The 27,221-nt window shown below is 50.7% G+C and overlaps 1 pseudogene; it reads left to right on the forward strand.

Moving 5' to 3' along the window:
* Positions 1 to 2,745: 2,745 nt before the first annotated feature.
* On the forward strand, positions 2,746 to 21,617 carry LOC122172721 (solute carrier family 22 member 6-A-like; annotated as a pseudogene).
* Positions 21,618 to 27,221: the final 5,604 nt, after the last annotated feature.

The following is a 27,221-nucleotide window of genomic DNA, read 5'->3' on the forward strand; positions in this document are numbered from 1 at the left end:
CCCCCCAGCCCCATCTCTGCTCCTCCTGCAGCTGCAGGAGTTCTTCACCACCCTCTCCCAGACCTAGAAGGGGGCAGGTGCAGTAAGGTTCCCACAGCCCCTTTCCAGGCCAGCTGTTACATGAGGGAGAAAGGACGGGGGAGGAGCAGGAGTCCCATCCCATTTTTCTGGGGAGGGGAAGTTCTTGGACTGTGCTCAGGACTGTGAGTTGCTCTGTTACCCCTGCCTCCAATGAAAGGCCATTCCCTGTGGTAGCTGGTTGTCAGCTCCCTCCCTCACGCACTGCCCTCTGGGCAATGCCAGCCCTAACCTGGCCTTGCAGGGTACCAGTCATTGCACCCCAGTCCCCGAGTCCCTTCAAACCGTTCCCCTGTGAGATCCAGCCCCTGACACTGGCGACTCCCAGCAATCCCAGCACCGCTGCCCCCAAGGGTGTGGTGGGCCCTAGGGTATCAGTTGTACCTTAAACCACCGCTCCTGCAAGCCACGCAGCACTGGCCGGCACCTGCAGGGAAACACAGAAACAAGAGAGAGGGGTGGAAATTGGGGTATGAGGAGGAAGAGAGGGGCCAGGCCCTGGTTTGCACGGGGGCGGGAGGCATAGATGCTGGAACTAGGGCTGCAGCACCCACTGACTTAAAGTGGTTTCCATCATATACAGGATTTACAATTTGGTTCAATGGCTCTCAGCACCTCCCTGCAGAATTTATTCCAGCACCCCTGGGGGAAGAAGGAAAAAATGGGCTGGGCCATGGTTTGCACTCAGTAGCTGCTCCTGCAGTAGCCTCCGCTCCTACTTCCCTCCCCACGACAGGCTGCAGCCGCCATTGGCTATGTGAGCTCACACTGCCCTGCTCAACCCCACAGAACAGAACTGCCCCACTTCTGCTGAGCTCCTCAGCTTTTCCTTCCCCCCAGCAAACATACGACTTGACCCAAAAGAAATATCTGTCCATCCATCTATCCCCATGCACATTCCCCCATTCCCATATGTATCAATCTATCTATGCCAGTCACTGGTACCTGGGAATCAAGACAAACAACCCCCCATAACACAACAGTCTTAGGATCATATCTCATTTCTTTTTTACTCAGATATTATCCTTAGTTAAAAAAACCCAAATGGCTTGATTGAGACCCCAGCACTTCAGCTGCAAGGCATGAGTGGCAGCATGTAACAAACAAAGGACACCTCCACTAAGCCAATCAGCCAACTAGGCTGACTCTGGCAGTACTGGACATACCAAGACACTCATCAGACATCAAAACTACACCACAGCAAGAAGAGCCTTGTGAGGAAGAATGGCCTCAGAGTTAATGCATAAGCTGAGGACTCACGAATTCAGGGCTCCATCCCCAGTTCAGTTACAGACACTTGTGCAAGTCATTGTGGCTCGTCCCGTGCCTCACTTTCCCCATCTGTAAAAGGAAGATAATAATAGAGCAGGGCAGGTTTTCCATCCAGAGGAAATTCATTGAGATTCCAAAAATATTTCCAGCCTGGAATCAGGATGAAAAGTTGAAATCTCAAAATATTTCAAAATTCAAAAAAAAAATTTGGTTTGGTCAGTTGAAACGTTTTGTTTATCTTTCAACCATTTTTAGAGTTAAGACATTTGTCAAAAACGACACTTTCCTGCAGAACATTTCCTGCAAAAACCTTTTGCTAAATTTTTTCAGACCACTGCTAATTACAACCCTCCCTTTGGTCTGTCTTGTCTATTTAGACTGTAAGCGCTTTGGGACAGGTATGGCTCGCACTATGGGGTTGTACAATCCCTGGCATAATGGGCCCCAATCTCAGCTGGGTATCTCCAGGTGGTATTTTAAGAATAGTGATGACTCAGGACTAGGGTGACCAGATGTCCCAATTTTATATGGACAGTCCCAATTTTTGGGTCTTTTTCTTATACAGGGTTCTATTACCCCCCACCCCCTGTCCAGATTTTTCACATTTGCTGTCTGGTCACCCCACTGAAGACAGAGGTGGGCTTGTGGTATCTCAGCTAAATCTGGATCCTTTTCAGTTATAGTTAATTTCTAGTCCGGTGGTGTGAATAATATACTCACCCAAAGGCAATGTGATTTAGCAGCTTGGATCAGTGTGTTTGTCACCTCTGCACTGGAAGCATTTAGTGCCGTATCTAGCACATTGCTTTCAGACACTCTTTTTTGGACTTAATCCATGCAAAATAACGTAAAATTTTAACCAAGTGACCTGCTTAAGGCCTTATATAACCCTCTGAGGGATATATAAATCCCCACCTGCTTTTCCAGAGGGTAAAATGCAAGGATGAACGTGGAATTAAGCTTGCCAAACCATTCCCTTATTCGTCTACAGTTCATAGAAAAGGTGTGTGGAGTTTTCCAGCAGCTGACAGGAAACTAGGAATGGTTGCATGGGCATTTTTGCAACAAAGGAGAAGCAACGTAGTAGCACACTCAGTTATTTAGGGAGAATATAACTCAATGCCTCTTCTTTGGTAACTACACCCTCAAGAATCCATGCACACTATTTGCCAACAGCTGATTTTTTGTAAGAAGTGCTGCGCTTTATGGCTGTCTTTGAAGTTGTGAAGTGGAATACAAGCTGGATTCAAATTAACGTCTTTCTGTGTAAATATTTTCATCGCACAACGTTTAATTTTTACAAGTAATCGACCTATTCGGGTAATGTCCGTTATTCCAGCCCCATCGTTTTTGCTTAACCCAGAAGGTTAGTGCTGAATCTTCCAACCCAGCACCATGAGTTTTGCCGAGCTCTTAGACCACGTCGGGGGGATGGGTCGCTTCCAAATCATCTATGCGATCTTACTGGCTATCCCAGTTTTCATGCTGGCCAGCCATAACCTCCTGCAGAACTTCACTGCTGCCACTTCTGAGCACCGCTGCTAGGTCCATATCAACATCAACAACACTCCTTACACCAACCTCACCGGAAAGCTCGTCGCCATGGACCTCCTCAGGGTCTCCGGCCCCATGGACAGCGACCAGCAGCCAGAGAAGTGTCACCGCTTTGTCACCATGCAGAGGCAGCTCCTAGACTCCAACGCCACAGTCACAAACCTAACCGAGCTGGAGACTGAACCCTGCGCTGATGGGTGGGTGTACGACAAGAGCATTTTCACCAGCACCATCATTACAGAGGTATGTGAGAGCAAGTCCTGCTGCAGTGCGGGTAACCGGCTGGGAAAAGGATACTGAAACCATGCGGTGGAAGTTGGGGTGGATTAGTTGAAAATATTTTTGTTGGGTAACCGGCTGGGAAAAGGATGCTGAAACCATGGGGTGGATGAGATGAAAATATTTTTTTTAGAATCATGCCTTTTCATAGATTTTTGCAAGTAAGTTTCACTGTCCTCTGGGCAGAGAGGGTCAGAGTATCTGTCTATCAATCCTCCTCTTCCTAGATCTGATCTTAAAACTTGCACCAACCTACAGCCCCTGCATGTCTATTGACATCGGCTTGGTTTCAGGCTAAGTCAGTGCAGAATTTCATCCAGGGCCACGTGCTGTTCTCGGTTACATTCTGGCCCCCCAAGCGACTTCAATCCATGCGGCTTCAAGTGGCTGCCATTGCACAGGTGTAAAGGAAAGCAGGACACGGCCTTTGCGCTTCACAGAGACTTGATTCCTTCAGTGTATGAGTAGGAGGAAGCTGTGGTTGCACTGGTTGGGGTGGGAATTCCCCCGTCCATTTTGCAGTCAGTTTCCTCTCAAGTAAACTGGACATAATCCACTAATCCGCATTAAATGAACTGTGAATGATGCTAAGAGCTAGCCCTGCTCTCCCCTGGATCTCAAAGGGCTTTACAATAGTGACTAAACCTTACTATCCCATCTCACAGCATGACTTGCCCAAGGTCACAGCAAGTCAGTGTCAGAGCTAGGAGTAGGGGTCCCAGTCTCTTGAACACTCACTCCATTCAAAACCATCCGCCTCACGTGGGATCATTATATTTGATCCTACATTAACATCGAAAGGACCCATTCTGTCAGGCACTGCAGAGACCCAGCTGAGTTCGAAGACTCACTGTGCCAGATGCTACACAGACCCAAGCTGAGAGTGGAGCCCTGTTGTGCCTGGCACTGCACAGAGCCCAGCTCAGACTGGGGAACCCTTGTGCCGGATACTGCATGGACCCCAGCTCCAATCAGGGGCCCATTGCACTGGGCACTGCACAGATCCCAACTGAGACTGTGCTGGGTGCTCTGTGGACCCCAACTGAGATTGGAGCACAGCTGTGCTGGGTGCTGCACAGGGACAAAGCTAGAGACCAGGATGATCCTCCCTCATTTTACAGACGATGGACATTGAGGCTCAGAGAGGTTAGTGCTGTGATGCCCAGCAGATCACATTTCCCATTAAACGTAGTGTCGGAGAAAAACAGAGTTCTTACTCTTTTGGCTGGGTGCAGCAAAGTCAGATACTTTATTATCTCAAGCAATTGCGTAGAGGGAGAGAGTGCACTAGGACACAGGGTCTCCCCCTCCTATGCAGGTCTCTCTACAGGTAAACAATAACAGCAAACATTTATACCTTTTGTTACAGACATGTAGCAAGGCGGTGGGACACCCCACAGCCCCGCTGAGGGCCGAACCTCACCTAATCCCAATGTCGGCGGAGCCACCGGGTCCGGTGCCCGCTCCTCCGAGGTCACGGCCCCCGACCCCAACCCGGAAGTATAAGCTCAGTGGAGCCCAGGCCGGCGGAGAGAGCAGACGTCCGTGGCCGAGCTCCAGCTTGGGAAACAGCCGCAGGCCGCGACCGGCCTGCTGAGTCACCGGGCCGGTCGAGCCTACCTCTTGCCAGCTACCCCGAGGAGTACTGGCCAAGCCTGCCCCGTGCCAGCTACCCCGAGGAGGACTGGCCAAGCCTGCCACGTGCCAGTTACCCCGAGGACGAGCTGAGCCTGCCCTTCGCCACCTACCCAGAGGAGCCAATGCTGGTGGAGAGCACCAACGACAGCAAGACGGCCCAGGTACCATACGAGGGGGAGTGTGGAAGTAGCCCAGGGGCAGCCGACCCCAGTCTGGCTGCTGCACTGCCAGAGCCAATGTCAGTGTGTTGCGGCCAGGATCCCCACTGACAGCAGCGAGTTTCCGTCGCTGCTAGGGCCCCGGGCTGGGACGCAGTGGAGTGGGAGGGCCTGCGTCCCCCCTGCCACCTACTCCTTGGGTGGTAGACTCCCGCCTTTTTTTCCCTGGCCTAGAGAGGCTGGGGGCTGCTACAAACCCCGACCCAGCCCCTGCTTAAGGGCCTGGGCCGCTGATTGACTATTTGATTACTGCCCCGCCCTGACTTAGGGCCTGGGCCACTATAGACTTTGCCTCAGCCCTTGCTTAAGGGCCTGGGTTTCGAACCTCTGGACTCAGTCCCTGCTTATGGGCCTGAGCCCCTAATTGTGTGCCTGTTGCCTCGGACTACCGCCGGACCAGAGTGAAGCGGTGGGACACCCCACAGCCCTGCTGAGGGCCGAACCTCGGCCCAAACCTACTACACGTGGTACCAGAAGTGGGGATCTCTTGCCCAGAAATGTGGGCACGAGCCCTTGACCCCTGTGAGAAGGGGTCTGGGGGGAGCGGTCCCCCACAGGAGACATGGATATAACCAAGCTCTTCAAGCTCCTGACGGAGAGCCAGGAGCGACAGCAGGCGGCCCAGCTCCAGCAGCAACAGCAGCAGCAGGCCGCCCAGCTCCAATAGCACCAGCAGCTTGTCCGGCAGCTGGGAGCCCAACAGCAGCAACTGATACAGGACCTGATGGTGCAAAATCGGGAGTTCCAGCAACAATGCTTACAGCAGTTGGCAACGGCCCGGCCCCAGCCCGTGCGGCCTCCGCCGGGAGATCCGGACGGGGCTCCCCAATTCACCCTGCCTGTAAGACTGACCAAAATGGGACCCCAGGATGACCCCGAAGCCTTTCTGGCGACCTTCAAAAGAGTTGCACACATTGCCGGATGGGCACCGGACCAGTGGGCCACCCTCCTGGCACCATACTTGACGGGGACGGCGCAAACGGTCTACCGGGGTTTATCTGTGGAGGAGGCCAGAGATTATACCCGGGTAAAGGCGGCAATTTTAGACGCCTTAGACATCAGCCCCGAAACCTTCCGGCAGCGGTTCCGGGCTCTGTCCTACACCCCGGGCGCCCGGCCTCGGTTGGTGGCCCAGGAGCTGAGGGACCTGTGTCGTCGGCGGCTACAACCCGAAAGGCGGAACCCCGAGGAGCTCACCAAGCAAGTTCTGTTGGAACAGTTCATTCATATCCTCCCATCCCGGGGGAGGGCTTGGGTCCTCCACCACCGGCCTCCAACTGTATTGGCTGCCGTCGCCCTCATGGAGGACTTCCTGGCAGCAGAAACCCTGGTGGGGCCGGGTATGCGGGGCCACCCTCCAGGGCTTGATCGCCCCAACCCCGAGAGACGGGCAAACCCCTGAGTCGAACCACAGAATCCCCCGAGGAGTCAGGAGCCCTGGTATCGACATCCCGAGGGTCCCCCTCGGCCTGCCCCCACAGGACCCGAGAGCGGGACTGGCAGTGGCCCGCAGAGTCCCCCTAGGAACCCAGTGCGGGGCTCAGCCCGACCCGGGCGACCAGAAATCGGGCTCTGTTTCTCTTGTGGGAAGCGTGGGCATCTCCAACGCGACTTTGTTGAGATGGACTGCAGCTTTGGGCACGTGTGCACCGGGGACAACCGTGCCCGACCCCCGCAGGCCGCCAAGGTCACCGTGCCTGTCGTTGTTGGGGATTGCCAGACCCGAGCCCTGGTTGACTCGGGCTGTGGACAAACCCTAGTCCGCCAAAGCCTGGGCTTCCCTGAAGACCCCCAGGTGCGGAACCTTCTGCAATGCATCCATGGGGACGTTCGACCTTACGCCAGTGCCCAAGTCCCACTGACCATTGACGGAGTCACGCGGACCATGGTGGTGGGCCTGGCCCCGCGACTCGCTTACCCCATGATCTTGGGGTGGGACTGGCCAGAGTTCCCGGGTGTCCTAGGCTCCCATTCGCAGGAGAGCCCCGATATCACCCCCGCCTTGGAAGGGGTTTGCCGCGACGACCCCCTTGAGGAGACTGAAGAGGCGGGACATTGGAGCCAGGAAGGAGGGCCTACAGACCTCCCACTAATGCTGACAGACGACCCTCAGATCGCTACGGACTTCTGCCGAGACCAGAGGGAGGATCCCACCCTGAGCAGGGCCTAGGAACAGTTGGCTGCGGTAGACGATGAGCTGATTGATCCCGCCCGGGCCAAGGGATGCCCCCGGTTCGAGCTACGGCGTGACCGCCTCTATCGGGTCGACCGAGATTCCCGTACCGGGGAGGTCCAGAGACAACTGATGGTGCCCCGGTGCCACCGACGAGCGGTGATGAAGCTCGCCTACGACGTCCCCGCGGCCGGGCACCTGGGTCAAGAGAAAACCCACGCACGGATTCTGTCCTGGTTCTTCTGGCCTGGAGTGCACCAGGAGGTGCGAAACTATTGTAGCTCCTGCCCGGAGTGCCAGTTTGCTGCTCCCCCACGGACGGCCCCAGCCCCACTAGTCTCCATGCCCATTATGGAGACCCCATTCGAGTGGGTGGCCATGGACTTGGTGCACCCCGTTATATATCTCAGCCGAAAATTATTCCCGTGAGAAAGACACTACGTGGTAATAGAGAAGGTAGCCCTAGCGGTGAAATGGGCCTGTGACGCCCTGCGTTATTACATCCTAAGGGCCCCCTTCATACTAGTCACGGACCACGCTACGCTTCGGTGGTTGGCCCGAATGAAGAACAATAATATGTGGTTAACGCAGTGGTACCTGGCGTTACAGCTGTATGCTTATACCATCCGCCATAGGGCCGGTAAGGACCACGCGAACGCGGACTTCTTGTCCCACGTGGGAGAGTTAGACGGGTCTGGCCCCGAGGGACGGGAGCCAGCCTTGATGGGGGTGTGTATAGCGAGGCAGTGGGACACCCCACAGCCCCTCTGAGGGCCGAACCTCCCCTAATCCCAACGTGGGCGGAGCCACCGGGTCCGACGCCCGCCCCTCCGAGGTCACGGCCCCGACCCGGAAGTATAAAAGCTCGCCTGCAGAGCTCAGTGGAGCCCAGGCCGGCGGAGAGAGCAGATGTCCGTGGCCGAGCTCCCGCTTGGGAAACAGCCACAGGCCGCGACCGGCCTGCTGAGTCACCAGGCTGGTTGAGCCTACCTCTTGCCAGGTACCCCGAGGAGGAGCCGAGCCTGCCCCGTGCCAGCTACCCCGAGGAGGACTGACCAAGCCTGCCCCGTGCCAGCTACCCCGAGGAGGAGATGAGCCTGCCCCGTGCCAGTTACCCCGAGGAGGAGATGAGCCTGCCCCGTGCCAGTTACCCCGAGGAGGAGATGAGCCTGCCCCGTGCCAGTTACCCCGAAGACGAGACGAGCCTGCCCCGTGCCAGTTACCCCGAGGAGGAGATGAGCCTGCCCCGTGCCAGCTACCCCGAGGAGGAGATGAGCCTGCCCCGTGCCAGTTACCCTGAGGAGGAGATGAGCCTGCCCCGTGCCAGTTACCCCGAGGAGGAGATGAGCCTGCCCCGTGCCAGTTACCCCGAGGAGGAGATGAGCCTGCCCCGTGCCAGTTACCCTGAGGAGGAGATGAGCCTGCCCCGTGCCAGTTACCCTGAGGAGAAGATGAGCCTGCCCCGTGCCAGTTACCCTGAGGATGAGCCGAGCCTGCCCTTCGCCACCTACCCAGAGGAGCCAATGCTGGTGGAGAGCACCGATGACAGCAAGATGGCCCAGGTATCATACGAGGGGGAGTGTGAAAGTAGCCCGGGGGCAGCCGACCCCAGTCTGGCTGCTGCACTGCCAGAGCCGATGTCAGTGTGTTGCGGCCAGGATCCCCACTGACAGCAGCGAGTTTCTGTCACTGCTAGGGCCCCGGGCTGGGACGCAGTGGAGTGGGAGGGCCTGCGTCCCCCCTGCCACCCACTCCTTGGGTGGCAGACTCCCCCCTTTTTTCCCTGGAATAGAGAGGCTGGGGGCTGCTACAAACCCCGACCCAGCCCCTGCTTATGGGCCTGGGCCTCTGACTGACTATTTGCTTGCTGCCTGCCCTGACCGAGGGCCTGGGCTGCTATAACTGACCCAGCCCCGGCTTAAGGGCCTGGGCCGCTGATCGACTATTTGATTACTGACCCGCCCTGACTTAGGGCCTGGGCCGCTGTAGACTTTGCCTCAGCCCTTGCTTAAGGGCCTGGGTTTCGGACCTCTGGACTCAGCCCCTGCTTATGGGCCTGAGCCCCTAACTGTGTGCCTGTTGCCCCGGACTACCGCCGAACCAGAGCGAGGTGGTGGGACATCCCACAGCCCCACTGAGGGCCAAACCTATTACATGAGAATAATGAGCAACAGCTGCATTTTGTTTACACATAGGTCATTTTGATATTTTCTTTTCTTTATTTATTTAGACTTTAGTCTACATTTTATATTATTTACACAAGGTCGCAACAACTTTCTACAGTTTTTTTTTACTTGCCTTACACAATTCTCACTTCTACAAATCTTGTGTTATTAGGGTTACAGTTAGCCTGACTCTAGCCAACAAAAAAAAACCTGTTTGCATTAAAATCCCCTCCCAAACCCTGTTAGGCCTTGCTCTACTTCCTCAGTAGGTAGCTTTGGACTTGTAATTAACAAATTAAAATGAATTGTAAGGATTGCTATGGGAACTGGCTCTCTAAATGCCATTAATGACTCTGAAAATCTCAGCCCCAGTCTGGGGCCTTAACCACAAGCCAGTCTTCCTCCAGGAGCCCAGCTTCGTTTTCTCTCTCCCTCACAGTGGGACCTGGTGTGTGACTCCCGGCAGCTGAAGCAGATGGCTCAGTCCATCTACATGGCTGGGATCCTGGTGGGAGGCATCATCTTTGGAGGACTATCAGACAGGTGAGAGCAACGTCGGTATGAAGCCGAGCAAGGCTGGTTCCTGGGGGAATCAGGAATCTCGAGCAGGAGGAGAGAAGTTATGGTATCTCTGTATTTGGCACTGGTGCGACTGCTACTGGAATCCTGTGTTCAGTTCCGGTGTCCACAATCCCAGAAGGATGTTGGTAGGTTGGAGAGGGGTCAGAGAAGACCCACGAGAATGATTAAAGGCTTGGAAAACGTGCCTTACAGTGAGAGACTCCAGAAGGGCTGCCCGGGGGGGGGGGGGAGGGAGCAAGTGGGGCAATTTGTCCCAGGCCCCACAGGGGCCTCCACGAGAATATAGTTTTCTATGGTATTGCAACTTTTTTTTATGCAAGGGGCCCCCAAAATTGCTTTGCCCCAGGCCCCCTGAATCCTCTGGGCGGCCCTGGACTCCAGGAGCTCGATCTATAAAGCAAAGGTTAAGGGGTGACTTGATCACAGTCTGTAAGTGGAGCCTCTTGAATTCATTTAATAATTGTTTATTTTATTTTTTGGGGAATTTCTTGTTATTTTTGTTTTGTTAATGTTATCTATGTAGGGGATCAGGTCTTGCCCTGGGGGTTGGGAGGCCCGGGAGGGGAGCTGAGTCCTGCCACCAGGGGTTGGGAGGCTCTGGGGGAGGTGAGTGTTGCACCCCCGAGCCTGCCCAGCACTCACCCCACAGAAGCGGCTCCTGGGGTCCTGTGCGGTGCGGCTGGGCCTTGCTCTCAACTCAGGTTGTTGTGGCCTGGCACACGGGGACGCAGTGCTGCTAAGGTTTGGCCGGGTGCCCCCCCTCATTCAGAGTGGGGAAACCAGGTCAAGCTTCACAGGACAGGAGCTGCCACTGTAGGGTGAGTTTTTAGCTTTATTTCATATTTCACATTTGCAAAAAACATGGGGCTCTCTATATAGGTACCTACACGGGGAGCAGCAATCTGATAAGAGGCTTTTCCATCTAGCAGAGAAAGAGCCAGTGGCTGGAAGTTGAAGCTAGACAAATTCAGACTGGAAATAAGGTGCAAATTTCTAACAGGAAAAGGAATTAACCATTGGAACAACAGCCCAAGGGCTGCGGTGGATTCTCCAGCCCTGGAGATTTTTAAATCAAGATTGGATGTTTTTCTAACAGTCAAATACCAGCCAGGGGATAACCCTACTGCCAGGGCCCTAGATTGCCTTAATCTAGCCCTGCAGGCCTCATCAATAGCAGCTACAGCACAGCTGACATGAACTATTTTCATCAATAACCTTTTGTCACGTGCCACAGAGTTGGTTTTAGAACTGGGGCCTCCTGCCTCTTTGCCCCTTCCCCAAGCCAGGGAGCCATGACAGTCAATGGCACCAATAGTTCCTTGCACCAGGTTTAACTTCCACTCTGAACACACTTGTCTCAGGATCCTGGGTTTCCCTCATGTGTTCTCTTGGTTCTTTTTGGCTCAGGTTTTGCCGCAGGTCTCCCTTGATCTGGTGCTACTTGCAGATGGCTGTCACGGGAACCACCACTGCCTTCTCGCCCAGCTTCACTGCCTACTGCATCTTCCGTTTCCTGACCGGAATGGCCTTCTTGGGCATTATGATGAATGGTGTGTCTCTGTGTAAGTGTGTCTGGCGCCTGCCATCCCAGACACAAGATGAGCTGGTTACTGGGGATGGACAGAAGTGCCTTGTTCCCGCTGCTAATAAATTACTCTGTGGTGGGAGCACAGAGAGACCAGAAGCACACACCCATGGGTGGGATGTCCAAGGTCTCAGCACCAAAAATCGGGAGCTAGATTTTCCAAAAGTCCTAGGTCCCATTCCAACCTGGATTTACCAAAGCACTCAGCAGCTCCCTTTGGGACACTGATTGCCACAGCTGACAAAGATCTGAGCACGTTATTTAGGAGGTATTTTGGACCTCGAAATCTAGGCCTGTCCTCTTCTGAAAATGTAGTGCCTAAATGAGAACTGAGTTCTGTGGGACAATCGCACCTCCATGTGCTTCTGCAGTGCCAGAGCACAGGAGATGTCACAAAACAGGGCAGCTTCCAATAGCATGCAGGTCCCTGTAGTGAGGCGATCTGGTTCCCAGCTGCCCAGGAGTGGGACGAGCCCCTCCAGACACCAAAGTGGGCGAAGCCAGTGGAGCTTGCGCCCCCTCCTAGAGGTCAGGGCGCAGGACAGGAAGTACAAAAGCCCAACCCCTGAGCTCAGTAGAGGCCCGGCCACCAGAGAAGCCAGACGCCTGTTTCCTAGCTCCCAGTTGGGAGACTCCTGAAGTTTGCAGCCAACCCAAGGACTGGCCAGATGCCGACCAGACCCCGGAGAAGCTGGTAAACTCGTCTGTGGCAAGTTACCCAGAGGAGCTGCCAAGCCTACTGCCTGCCAGGTACCCAGAGGAGCCCATGGTGCTTGACTCCTTGGAAGACTCTGTCTAGATGCAGGTACCTCTAGAGGGGGAGATAGGAAGTAGCCCAGGGGCAGCCGACTCTAGTCTGGTTGCAACACACCCAGAGCCAATGTCAGTGTGTTGCGGTCAGGATCTCCACTGACACAGCAGCAGGTCTTCTGCCCCAGGCTGGGACACAGTGGAATGGGTGGCCCTGTGTCCCTCCTGCCACCCAACGTGTGGGTGGCAGTCTCCCCCTCTTCCAGGGCCTTCAGAGCCAGGACCTGGGACTCCTAAACTTATTTGTCTGCTCAGCCCCTGCCTGGGGGCCTGAGCTCCTGACAGTTTGCTGCCCCGCCCTGACCCAGGGCCTGGGTCTGTTATTGAACTGTTTGCTCAGCCCCTGTCTGAGGGCCTGAGGTGACGACTGTTTGCTGCCCCGCCCTGACCCAGGGCCTGGGCCTCTTATTGAACTGTTTCCTCAGCCTCTGCCTGAGGGCCTGAGCTCCTGACTGTTTGCTGTCCCACCCTGACCCAGGGCCTGGGCCCATTATTGAACTGTATACTCAGCCCCTGCCTGAGGGCCTGAGCCACTGACTGTTTGCTGCCCCACCCTGACCCAGGGCCTGGGACCATTATTGAACTGTTTGCTAAGCCCCTGTCTGAGGGCCTGAGGTGCCGACTGTTTGCCGCACAGCCAGGCTAATTCCCTGACTCACTGGACCGAAGTAGTGAGGCGGCCTGGTTCCCAGCCACCCCGGAGAGGGATGAACCCCTACAGACCCCAAGAATGGAAGCTATTTAGAGTGGAGTGCCGTCATCAGATGATGATGATTCACAACAGAACAGAGATTCCACAATACGTCTTCTGCAGAACAGGCATAGGCCATGTGCATCAGCCAGGAGCTACAGAATGCCCTCCTAATTACTAGAAAGTCCCTTGTACTATAGAATGTATACAGGTCCTCTAGGAACTGAAGGATCCAGGGGCAGTTGGGTATCAGAGGCTAATGGGACTCAGCTTATTCAATTACATAATAGCTGTGTATTGTGGCTGATGTACTTCAGGGTGCATAAGTGTGCCATTGTGGGGTGTTAGAGCTGCTGCAACCCTGCAGGATACAGTACAGCCTGCTACCGTTGGGGGGTCTTCTGGAGTGTTTGCAACCCTGCAAAGGGCAGTACTGCTTGCTGCCACTGGGGGACTGGTGCTGCTGTAGCCCTGCAGGGTACAGTACTGCTTCCTGCCACCAGGGGTGGGAGTTGCTGCAGGGCGCAATACTGGCTGCTGCCATGGCGAGGGGGAATGGAGCGCCTCCAGCAGGGTGCAGTACCACCTACTACCACTAGGTGGATTGCAACTAGCAGGGGAAGGAGGCATGGATCGGGGAATGCAGGTTCTGGGGAGCTATTTCATCTCAGCCTCAAAGAGCCAGGGGAAGGCTGTTTGTACATGTTCCTGCTGCCTCCACTCGTGCTTGTTCTCGCCACTGGAGGTCATCAGCCCAAGGACAGAGAGATTATTTTCCCTTTGTGTGCGTGTGTGTGTCTCTCCCCAGTTGTGGAATTGACACCCACCTGCACACGGGCCGTTGTGGGCACCATGGATACTGCTACACAATCGGGCAGTTCATTCTGGCTGGGGTGGCTTACGCCATCCCCAATTGGCGCTGGCTGCAGCTTGTGGTGTCTTTGCCCTATTTCATCAGCTTCATCTACTCCTGGTAGGTTAGCTCACCCTTATCCTTTCTGATCCATTCCCCTTCCAACCTGCTTTTCTCACTGGATGCAGAAAAGAGACGAACTTTAAGCAAGTAGAATAAACAAATCTCTTATCCTAAATAAATTTGTTAGTCTCCAAGGTGCCACAAGTACTCCTGTTCTTTTTGCGGATACAGACTAACACGGCTGCTACTCTGAAACGTCTCTTAACCTAGTTCTCATAATCTTGCGTCTCAATTACTGCAACATCCCCTTCTCCAGCCTTGGCAAATGCAATCTTGCTCCACTTACATCCATTCAAAACACTTCGGCAAAGATCATTTCCCTGTCTCATTGCTTTGTCCATGTCACCTCTCTTTGCAGCCCTCCACTGGCTCTCCGTTCTTCATCACATCATACATAAACTACTCATCTTCACTTTCAAAGCCGTTCACGCCCTACTGTACCATACCTATCCCATCTGTCATTCACTAGCACAATGCTGACTCCCAACTCCGACTGGCCCATGATGCCTGCCTCTATTGCCCGCTTCCTAAATTTTCAAACAAGCACCTTTGTGCATTCTATCATGCCGCCCCACATACCTGGGAGGAGTTCCCCTGTAAACATCAGCAAAGGTACCTCATTGTCCGTCTTCAAATCCTTCTTCAAACTCTCCTTTGCTGTGTGGCTTTAAAAACAAAAAAAATTGACGACGGTTAGGCTGCTGGTGTGCAGAGATCATTGCTTATCATGCTGACCAATATTGTCTCACTGTTTTCTTTTGCTCTTTTGTCTGTATCCACTTGTTGCTTGTTTTGTCCTTAGATTATAAGCTGTTTGGGGCAGCGACTGTCTTTTTGTTCAGCGCCTGGGACAATGGGGTTCTGCCCCATGACTGGGTCTTCAGGGCATTACGGTAATGCAAATAATGAACAAAGAACTTTGAAAGCTGTGGAGTTTCAAACCTGCAATTGTTTCAGCAAACCAGGGAAATGGCAAGACTCAGAGGATAACGTATGAATAGAGAGAGTTGAAGATTTGATGTCTTAAATTTGTTTTCCATGAAAAATGACTTTCCCCCCAAAAAAATTCCTTCAAAAATTTGCAACGAAAGCAAACATTTTATTTTAGTTTTCAGGATGGCAGGGGGTGGGGCGGGTTGCTGAAAGATAACCATTTCTTTCTAAGTTTGTTAATTTTTTGACACAACAAAAATTTTCATTTCAATTTTTTGGAGTCATTTTTTCCCCACTTTCCCCCATTTTAAAGTGGAAACATGAAAGCAAAAGGAAATAAAAGAGGAAATAAAAAAACCCCTCCCAAAATGGAAACAAATGAAAACTTTTGTTCTGTTGAAAAAAATTTAAAATATTGTGAAAAATTTCCAGTGAAAGCAAAGAGGGCTCTACTCCACCCATAATGTCACTGCTAGGAAATATGAGGAACTGACCTATCATGGGTATTTATCTAGCACCCATCACTATAGTATCTAGGAACATCACAATGTTTAATATATTTATCCTCACAGCTAGAGCTGGCTGGCAACAAACATGAGAGTCTTTGAGACTTTGAAAATATTTTTCATCCTGAATCTGGCCAAAAGTCATTTTTTTAAAAAAAAATCAAGAGATTCATTGAAACCAACCTTTCCCTGTGCAAACAGTTTCAGTTTGAAGAAACCCACATTTTTCAATGGAAAAATATTTCAGCAGAAAAGTGCCGACCAGCTGTAACCACAACACCCTTCTGAGGGAGAGCAGTGCTATTACCCTATTGTACAGATGAGGAGATCCAGACACAGAGACAAGCTAAGTGACAAGGGAGCGGGGAATTGAAGTCAGGTCTCGGCCATCACCCTATCACCTCCTTCCTTCCTGATGCATGGCAAGGTGCAGTACCATCTGTTGCCACTGGGCAGTCTCCTGGCAGGAATGGAGCTTCAGGTTGCAGTAACACTTGGCTGTCACCAGGGGGCTGCAGGTAGCAGGGGGAGTAGATAGACCAGAGAATGCAGGTTCCATGGAGTCTATTCCACAACATGCTCCCTGCTGCCTCTGTCACTGCTTGTGCCCTGCACTGGCTTTGGGCACTGCCCCTAGTGTAGAAGAACAGCACCGTGCTCCAGTGGGGCTGATCGCAGTTCAACAAGAGCAATCCGTGTGTTCCGTGCAGGTGTGTTTTCATATCTTCTGCTTCCCAGATTGACAGAGCAAGACGGGTACCCAGAAATCACCTACTACAGGACAGGCCCAAGAAGGACAATAACCAAACACCACTGGCCATCACATACAGCCTCCAGCTAAAACCTCTCCAGCGCATTATCCACGATCTACAACCTATCCTGGAAAATGATCCCTCACTCTCACAGACCTTGGGAGGCAGGCCAGTCCTCGCTTACAGACAACCCCCCAACCTGAAGCAAATTCTCACCAGCAACTACACACCACACCACACCACAGAAACACCAACCCAGGAACCAATCAGAGGACCCAACCACATCAGCCACACCATCAAGGGCTCATTCACCTGCACATCCACTAATGTTATATATGCCATCATGTGCCATCAATGCCCCTCTGCCATGTACATTGGCCAAACTGGACAGTCCCTCCACAAAAGAATAAATGGACACAAATCGGACATCAGGAATGGTAACATACATAAGCCAGTAAGTGAACACTTCAATCTCCCTGGTCATTCTACTACAGATTTAAAAGTCACTATCATTGAACAAAAAAACTTCAGAAACAGACTTCAAAGAGAAACAGCAGAGCTAAAATTCATTTGCAAATTTAACACCATTAATCTGGACTTGAATAGGGACTGGGAGTGGCTGGCTCATTACAGAAGCATCTTTTCCTCTCCTGGAATTGACACCTCCTCATCTATTATTGGGAGTGGACTACATCCACCCTGATTGAATTGGCCCTGTCAACATTGGTTCTCCACTTGCGAAATAACTCCCTGATCTCCATTTGTCAGTATTTAATGCCTGCATCTGTAACTTTCACTCTATGCATCTGAAGAAGTGAGGTTAATACACAGGAAAGATTGTGCCCAAATAAATCTGTTCGTGCCACCAGACTCCTTCTTGTTTTTGTCGATACAGACTAACACGGCTACCCCCGGATACTTGCTTCCCAGGTGGTTCGCGGAGTCCACCCGCTGGCTGGTAATAGCCGGCAGACCTGACGAGGCAGTGAAGCAGCTCCAGACAGTGGCCAGGATAAACCGGAAGAAGGAAGAAGGAGACAAATTCAACATAGAGGTAAAACTGGATCTCAGAGAGGCTGAGAGCTCCCACCAACTCCATTGGCTGATATAGGCACGCGAGACAAGCAGCTATAAAATCAGCATGGTTGCACTCATGTCATGGTGACTCTGCACATTTATACCAGTGGCGCAACTGGCTTTAGTGTTCCCTGAGCAATGGAATTCTCACCGTGGTCTGACTTCTTTCTCGTACAATTGGATTCCCACACGTACAAGGTATCTTCTATCAATCTCTCTACCTATAGCCACCTATCGAGCCATCTATGTATCCATCTATAGACATAAACACCTATCTTTTATAAACATATACTCATACATAATCTCTATTCATCTCCATCTATCTTTCATCTCCCCACACACCTCTCTATCCATCCATCCCCATACAAATGCTTCTATCCATCCATCCCAATGCACACCTTTCTATTTAGCCATCCATCCATCCCTTCCTACATGTACACATTATTTTGTCTAGACTGAGGCCTCCTCTGAAACTAGAATTTTGACACCACTGGATGATCCAGAATCTCATTCCCTCCCATTCCCCTGCTCTGTTTCCAGGCCTTTCCCACCATGGGGGCCCCATGCCGTTACCCAGAATTCTCTTCTCTCCCCAGGTCTTGAGATCCAACATGCAAAAAGAAATAGCCTCTGCAAAGAGCAGCTATACCTTCATCGACCTGGTGCGGACCCCTGTCCTACGCCGGATCTCCTTCTGCCTCTGCTTTGTATGGTTAGTCGGCTCTTGTGCTTGCACAAAGAGAAAGCTGAGACTATGATATGAAGCAGCCTGCAGCAAGTAAACCAGGCATGAATTTGCTGAGGAATACGGCAAAGAATGGATATTCTGACCCGCAGGCAATTTCGAAAAATCAGTACAAAAAAATCATTTTCGGTTGAACAGAAAACCATTTTTTTTTCTTAATTTTTGACTAATCAAAAAGTTGATAAAAAAATCAAGTGAAACATTTTGTTTTGATTTTAAATATTTAAAGATTTTTTAAAATAAAATTAAAGAAATGTTTGAGACAAACATTCATTTTGAACCAAAACTGAAAACATTTAGATTTTGTTTTGTTTTGTTTTTGTTTTGTGGGGCTTTTTTTTTTTAATCTGAAACAATTCAGCAAAAGGGACATGAATTCCCTAAACATTTTGATGTCATTGAGTCTGCATTTTGTGCTGAAAAATGTTTTAGATGAAAAATTTTGCTCAGCTCTACTAAGCCCCACTGACGCTCCACTTCATCCCATGGCATGTCAGTGACAGTCAATTTCACCTTGATTGAATATCCAACTAGATCACAATTCAGTATGTTATAGCTAGACTTCGGTAAACCCCACTTGGGAGACAGCATGTAGAGAAAACCATCAGGAGGTGATTCTACCCAGAAGCAGGAATAGGACCCAGGAGTCCTGGCTCCTATAGTCACCTAGTCCTAGTCCTAGGACACATCCCATGTGCAGAGCTGGGAAAAGAACCCAGGAATCCTTGGTGCCTAGGGTGTCCTGTTCCAGCTATTGGCCCCCATTCCTCTCTGAGAGTTAATAACAGAGCAAAGTCACCCTCTTGCTCTAACCACTAGGCCCCACTCTTCTTCCAAAGCTGGAAATAGAACCTGGGAATCCTGGTTCCCAGCTGCTCCCCAGTCTAACTCATTAGACCCTAATCTCCTCCCACAACCATGAACAGAACACACTGCAGTCTACCCAATAGACTACACTGCCACCCAAAGCAGTGAAGAGAACCCAGGCGTCCTGACTCCAACCACTAAACACATTTCCAGGGCCTAGTGCTGAAAGGGAACATGCGTGTAACAAATAAACTCAATGATAAGGACCCTCTAGGCATCAATACCTATCTGCTTCACCCAGGTTCTCCACCAGCTTTGCCTATTATGGGTTGGCCATGGACCTGCAGAATTTTGGTGTAAATATCTTCTTGATCCAGCTGGTCTTAGGAGCTCTTGATTTCCCAGTGAAGTTCGTCTCAGTCCTCACAATCAGCTTCATCGGGTACCGGTTCACACAGGCGTTGACCCTCATTCTGGCTGGACTCTCTATCCTAGCCGACATCTTTGTCCCACAAGGTGGTTACTTGTTGTCCTGGATTTTCAAGCTTAGATCCGGAAGTGTTCAAGCCTTTGTCCTACCAAAGGTCCAAAGCCTGGCTGATATGGTCAGCTGCAGGGGAGGGAGAGGAGCCAGGAGAGCTGATCCATAAGGTCTAATGGGGCTCAAGCCCACGGATATGTCTCAGCTGTGTTCTCTGGCTGAGGTACTGCAGGGTACAGAACCACCTGCTGCTGCCAGGGATTGAAGCAGCTGACACGTGTTTATGACACCAGTTGCCCATGGCACTTCCCCATGAAGCAACCTGAGAGACATATTCAGCCTGATCCAGGCTGGCCTGTTGCAAGGTGGTTGCAAAGTGGATGAGCCGCTGTCTGGGAGGGGTGACAGACACAGTTTCACAAACCAATCTGGGAAGATGGTTATTAGTATTTGATCGAGGTGCTGCACAGACCTCAGATAACATAGGGGCCCCATTGTGCCGAGCACTGCACAGACCTAAAGGGAGAGACAGGCCCTGCCCCAAAGAGCTCACAATCTAAATAGACACAACATAGAAAGGACTATCAGGCACAGATCCTCAGCTGGTGTCAATTAGCCCAGCTCCATTGATTTCTTGCCCCCTTTGGCTTTAATGGAGCAGCTGGGGATCTGGCCCCATTGACTCCATTGCAGCTATGCTGATTGACACCAGCTGGGGATACATCCCATTGGCCCTTCTTGAGCATTTCAGCCTGTTTCCACGTGCTTAACCCTCCTCCATTGTGTGCTTCTCCCAAGATCTGAAGACTCTGTGCACCGTTCTGGCTGTCGTTGGAAAAGGCTGTCTTGCTGCCTCCTTTAACTGTGTCATCCTCTACACGAGTGAGCTGTACCCCACAGTGATTAGGTATGTAGAAAAAACTCAGAGGGTGCAGCTCAAGCTTCACATGCAGCCCCGTGGAACAACAAAAGACCAGAGCCAAGTGACCAGTGATTAGAGTGGTTTGGAAATTTTTCATCAAAATGTATTTTTCTGACGGAAAAAGCTATTTCATCAAAGCCAAAGCTTTTCACGGGAAAGGGTTGGTTGGAAAAAATGGGCGGGTGGGGGGGGGTTTGGAAATTACATTTCCAAAATGAAAATTTCATTTTTTTCTGGTTAGAATGTGTATTAAAAAACAATAACCCTTTTTTGTACAAATTCATAAATAGAAATCGAAATGAAATGATGTTAGGGACCCAAACCAAAATTTTTTTTATACTGTTGAATTCACAACAATTTTTTGAAATTTCAATGGTTCGTCCTGATTCAGAATGGGAAAAATGTTTGAAATCTCAAAATTTATCATGGGACAGGAAAACAATTTCCCGACCAGCTCTACTAGTGATTTTGGGCACCTCAGGGGATGCCTACGTAGGACACCTCAACTGGGCCTCATTCTCTGCAATTGCCGAGGATGTGCCATCTAAAAAGTAAGGGCCCTCTGAGGCGTCTCAGTCTAGCCACCCAAAATTGCCCTTCTAGGAACTAGGAATTGCCACATGATATCAAAGATCTAGCTAGCTCAGTCCCAGCTGCAAGAAATCCTGCACTTGTGTGGTAACCTGCACCCAGGAAAGATCCCATTTTTTAAATTAGCACCTAGAGACCACACCAGAGCCCCATGGTGCCAACTGCTGCACAGACCCTGACTGAGATCAGATCCCCATTGTATAAGGCACTGCACAGACCCAAATTGAGATTAAGGCCCTATTGGGCCAGGTGCTGCCCAGACACAGTGACAGCAGTCTCTGCTCTTCACAATCATAATAGACAAGACAGACTGAGGGTGTGAGGGGAAAGAGATGAATGGAGAGAGGAAGTGACTTGCCCAAGGTTACGCAGTGGGTCAGTGGCAGAGCAAGGAAAAGAACCCAGGTGTCCTGACGCTACTAGTCCATAGGGCCTGGCTGAGAGGTACTGCTTGGCTTATTGCCTGTCAGCTCCTTAGCTCAGGTTTTTCTCATCACTGTGGCTTATGCTAATAGCTCTGTTTGTTATGATTTCAAATTCACAGGCAGACCGGCATGGGTTTGAGCAACACCATGGCGCGTCTGGGCAGCATCCTTGCCCCATTGGTGAAGATGTTGGAGGAATACATTCCCTTCCTGCCACTGATCATTTATGGAGCTGCCCCAATCATCTCCGGCATTGCAGCGACCTTCCTGCCCGAGACGCTCAACGTGCCATTGCCTGAAACCATAGAGGAGGCGGAGACACGGTTAGTAGAATCTATAGGGAGGCAAGAACAGTAGGCATGATGCATCTTGTGGGAATTTTGTGAGAGAGCGAGAGAGAGAGCGCACAAACAAGAAATGATATGCATGATTAGATAGATAGTTAGATAATCTGATCCCATTGACTCCAGTGTAGCTATGGCTGATTTACATCAGGTGGGATTTGGCCCCATTAGTTCCAAACACGTTTTAAGCCAAGTACATCTCTTGATGTTCGTATAAATGTTAATATTTACTGATATTCTTTCTCATTGAGACCCAGGCATCTGAGACATGAAGAACAACAAATGAAGATCTTCTGAAACCCACCATGCCAGACCCAGCCAAGGAAACCACTTAAGGAAAGAAAAACAAGCAACTGTTGTAGGGGCTATGGGTACAATTTTCAAAAGTGCCTAAGTGCCTTAGGAGCCTATGTTGCATTTTCATCAGTGACTTAGCCACTCCCATGAGAGTTAGGTGCCTCACCTATCTGAGCACTTCTGAAAATCCCACTGGGCACTTATCTGTATCTCTTGGCACCTAAATACCTTGGAAAATGTGGCTCCCAATCACTTTTGAAAGTGGGGGCTTAGGCACTTTTGAAGAGTCCGCCCTATCTCTTTTACTGTTTTAATCATGCCAGAAGTAATATGCAAGCATCAGTGACAACTCCATAGGGGTTGAATTTTGCACTTAATGAAGGGAATCAACCTCTTCAAACAGCATGTTGACCTCCAAATCACAGCAGGAATTTATACCACGGGACCTGCTGCTGTGCAAGGTGGGGGACACGAATCAATTACTCTATGTAGCTCCTCCATGGAGTTCAAAACCCGGTGTTGCACTCTGCTGGGATCCAACATATGGTACCCAAGAGCTCAGCAAATACTTTCGGGCCAGATCCTCAGCATGTGTTAATCCACGTAGTTGAGGATTGGCCCAATACTGCAGGACAGTCAGGTGGTGGCAATTCTTAAGGGAATTCTGTAAGAATATGTACAGAAATGGTGGCAGAATATAGGAACTACTGGACTGATCACGGCCAAGGTCCATGTAGTCTCTCTGACAGTGGACAGCAATAGATGCCTTAGAGGAAGGTGTTAGAAATCTGCAGTGGGCAGATATGAAATAATCACCCCACCATTAAGTCTCATCCTGATCTTGAACAGTCATTAAAGTTGGGGGAAAAATGAATTTTTCAGCTGACTCGCAATTTGGAAAAATAAAGGGAAAAACACGTTTTGGCTGAAAATGAAATTGTTCAAAATTTTCAGCAAATCAAAAAGAATAAAAAATGTGTTTCAAACTAAACATTTTGCTTTGATTGCAAATTGCTTTTAAACTTTTTAGTAATTTTTATTAAAAAACAATTCAAGGAAATTTCTATACGAAGTTGTTTCAAATCGAAAAATCAAAACATTTAGAGTTTTTCGGGATTTTTCCCCCTGAAACCAACAATTCAGCAAAACCAACATGAAATCATGAACCATTGCAGTCTCGCCAAATCTCCATTTTTTATCCCAAAACAGTTTCGGTTGACAAATTTCTCACAGCTCCGCTAGTCACAGATTGGCTTAAGGCCCGAAGCATGAGGTTTATATGCCTTCTAAAACTTTTTGTTGTATTATTGATATGCCTGTTACCCATAGAGCTGTCCAGTTCCCCTTTGAATCTTGCTAAGTTGTGGCCTCAATATCATCCTGTATCAGTGAGTTCTACAGTCGAACACCGTCATGTCAGAAAGGATATTTCCTTTGTTCAGTTTTGAAAACAGGGAAGGGAACCCAGGAGTCCTGATTCTCAGCTTCCCCTCCCCTAGTCCGCTACATTTCACTTCCCTCAGAATCGGGACTCCTGACTCCCAACCCCCCCAACACAAACACACTCTAACCTCCCCTCCTATTCCAGAGCTGGGAATGGAACCCAGGAGTCCTGACTCCGAGCCCCATCTGCTCTAACCATTAGACACTACTCTCCAGCCAGAGCTGGGAAAAGAACTCAGAAGTCCTGACCCTCATTCCTGCTGCTCAGACACACTAAACTCCATTCCTTCCAGAACTGGTAACCAAACACTCCTCCCATTGTTTGGAACAAAACCCAAGCACCTCAGTTTCCATTCCTCTGCTCTGATCACACTAAGCTATACTACTTCCTCCCCAAATAGGCAAAAGAACCCAGAAATCCAGAGTCTCAGTCCCTGCTATTTCCACTGCTAGATCATAACCCCCTTGTAGAGATGGGAACAGAACCCAAGAGCCTTGACGCCAAGTCCCCCCGCTCTACCAATTAGACCCTCCTCCCCAGCCACATCTGGGAGTAAAACCCAGTAGCCCTGATTCCCAGACCCCGTGCTTTAGTCACTAGAGCCAGGAATAGAACTCAGGAGTCCAGACTCCCAACCCTACCTGCTCTCCCCACGAAACCCCACAACCCTCCCAGAGCTAGGAATAGAAGCCGGGAGTCCTGACTCCCTGCCCTCTCCCCACTGCTCTCACCTACTAGACCCCACTCCTCTCCCAGAGCTAGGAATAGAAGCCGGGAATCCCAATTTGCAGTCCCCCTTGCCCCACACAGCTCAATGAAGCACAGAAAATAACCCCATGCAGGGGTGGCTCCAGGCACCAGCGCACCAAGCGCGTGCTTGGGGTGGCAAGCCGTGGGGGTGCAGCCTGATTGCCGCCCTCACGGCGAACTGTCAGGCAACCTTTGGCTGCATGCCTGCAGGAGGGCTGCCAGTCCTGCGGCTTTGGCGGCAATTCGGCGGTGGGTACGCCGAAGCCACGGGACCGCCAGACCTCCTGCAAGCATGCCGCCGAATCCACGTTACCAGCGGACCTCCCACTGGCGCACTGCCGAAAGCCGCCTGCCTGCCGTTTTTGGGGGGCAAAATACATAGAGCCGCCCCTGACCCCATGTCATTCCACATGAATGGATGACTGCTCACCCAGAAATGCCCTCTGGGCCCAACAGGGAGTTGAGGGGTGTGTGACTGCTAGTATGAGCCATTGAGTTAACAATGCCTTGTGACTAAGGCTGTGAAAGGCCTACAGATCCAGTCATCAGCATCTGACCTTCGTCCAACACAACAAGCAAATGATCAACCACTGCAGCCTCTGGACCATAGCTTGCCCTTGAAAACAGCCCAAAATTGGCTCTAGATAGCACTCAAGCTGCTTCCTTACCCCCTTGCCCAAAAAAGATTAGGGACAAGCAGCAAGACTGGGAGACGCCAAGTAATGACTCCTCAGACAACAACTCATTTTCATAGTTTCATACCTTTTAAGGCCAGAAGGGACCATAGATCTTCTTGTATCATCTCCTGTATCACAGGTCAGAGGAGGTCACCCAGATACCCCTGCACTGAGCCCAGTGACTTGGGTTTGGCTAAAGCTCTTACAGAAAGGCATCCAGCCTTGGTTTGAAGACGTCAGAAGATGGAAAATCCACCCCTTCCCTTGAGAGTTTGATCCAATAGTGAATCATTCTCACTGTGAAATAAAGGTGTCTTATTTCTAACTGGAGTTGGTCTGCCTTCAGCTTCCAGCCTTTGGAACTTGTTCTGCCTTTCTCTGCTAGGTTTAAACTCCACCTGGAACTGGGCTGAAAGCATCCTCAACATCCCTTTAGTACCTGGTATTTTCCTCCCATGAAGGTGCTTTACACTGTCATAGACTCACCTCTTGATCTAAACAGCCTGAGCTTTCAAGTCTCTCACTGTCAGGCATTTTCTTGAGCCCTTGAGTAATTTCTCTGGCTCTTTTCTGCACCCTCTCCAATTTTTCAGCATCCTTTTTAAAAAGCACTCCCCAGAACTGAACGCAGCATTCCAGTATTGGTCTCACCAATACTAGACACAGAGGTAAAATCATCCCCTTGCTCTTCCTCACTGCTCCCCTGTTTATACAGCCAAGGAACACAAGAGCTATTTTTGTACCCGCATTGAACTGCGAGCTCATGTTGAGTTATTTGTCCACCCCTAGCTCCTTTTCAGAGTCGCCACTGCTTTCCCGGACACAGGCCCCCATTCTGTAGGGGTGACCTTCCTTCCTTGCTGCTAGATGTGCACCCTGCAGTCAGCTGCAGTAAAGTGCAGTTTGTTTGAATGATTACAGGAGCAAGGGAGTTCTGCTCTTCCCTTTTCTATTATTGCTCTTTTGGCCCAAACATTAGTCCAATATTCAGGGCCTTGCAGGAATGGATGACATAAGTCAGGTCAATTATTTGGTGAAACCTTGTTTATTTACAGGGTACCATTTCCCTGAAAACTAACAGCACCAGGTCCACATCTGCCCCTGGCTCCCCACCCCCCGCAAGCTCTCTGCCCAAAAAGCCCTCCCCAGTCTCTCTGCTTCCTCCCCTGGGTCACACTCAGAACTGCTTCTCCTGGCTTCCTGCCTCCGATATACACAGTCCAGCCCCCTCCTTTGCAACCAGGGAGAGCCCTATTCATCTGCCTGGGTTAGCACTGGCCTAGCCATATGGTTTAGTGTCTTGGGTGGAAGTCCCATTGCCTGCAGCTGTTTTTACCATACAACGGGGATTGATTGTGCCTTGTTTTGAGCTTGAAAGACTGTTTAAATTATCCTCCACTGAGCATCTGAGATAACCCATTGCCCCTTCTCTCGGGGTTCTGCCCCCTGCAGTATCCCGCATTCTCACTGGGGATTAGTGATGATGGAAACATTTCTGACAGAAGTTTTCCATTGAAAAATATGGCTTTGTTGACATTTAATGTTGTGTGGGAACTTGTTGATTAAAATATTACTTTTATATTAGATTTCTAGGTTATATTTAATATCAGGCCTATATCAAGTATATTATATTTAATATCCTAATATAATATACACTTCGAAACAACATGAAACAAAATGGTAAAATCAACACTATGAAACAACGATGTTCAAGAAAGATGATTTCAAACTGGAGCAGCTGTAGAGAAAGTCTACTAGGCTGATCAGAGGAGTGGAGAGTCCATCTTACGAGTAGAGACTAAAGGAGCCAGGCTTGTTTAGTCTAGGAAAATGAAGGCTAAGAGGGAATCCAATTGTTCGTTTTTCTCTCTCTCACACACACACACACACACACTAGGGGTGGGAGGTAAGCACCAAGGAATGAGAAGAGCTATTGAACCTAAGGGCCTATTTTGGCACATGAACAAATGGGGATAAACTGGCCAGGAACAACCTGAGGCTGGGGCGGCTCTATGTTTTTTGCCGCCCCAAGCACAGCAGTCAGGCGGCCTTCAGCGGCATGCCTGCGGTCACGTGGATACGGCGGTGTTTCTGCAGGTGATCTGCCGGTCCCGTGGCTTCGGCATACCAGCGCCGAAGGCCGCCTGACTGCCGCCCTCACAGCGACCGGTAGGCTACCCCCCCGCGGCTTGCCGCCCCAGGCACGCGCTTGCTGCGCTGGTGCCTGGAGCTGCCCCTGGCTGAGGCTAGAAATGAGAAGAAGGTTGCTAAACATCAGAGGAGGCAGGTTCTGAAATAGTTTTAATATGGAGCTCAATAAATTTTTGATCAGCATTAGATACCTGGGTTGCCTGCAATAGCTGGGGCTGGACTCAGTGACCCAGGCGATCCCTTCCAGTCCTATATCCAACATTTCTATCGAAACTAAACATTCTGATGGTTACAAACT

Source organism: Chrysemys picta, chromosome 7, assembly GCF_011386835.1.
Source record: "Chrysemys picta bellii isolate R12L10 chromosome 7, ASM1138683v2, whole genome shotgun sequence".
In the NCBI taxonomy this organism is placed as follows: Eukaryota; Metazoa; Chordata; order Testudines; family Emydidae; genus Chrysemys; species Chrysemys picta.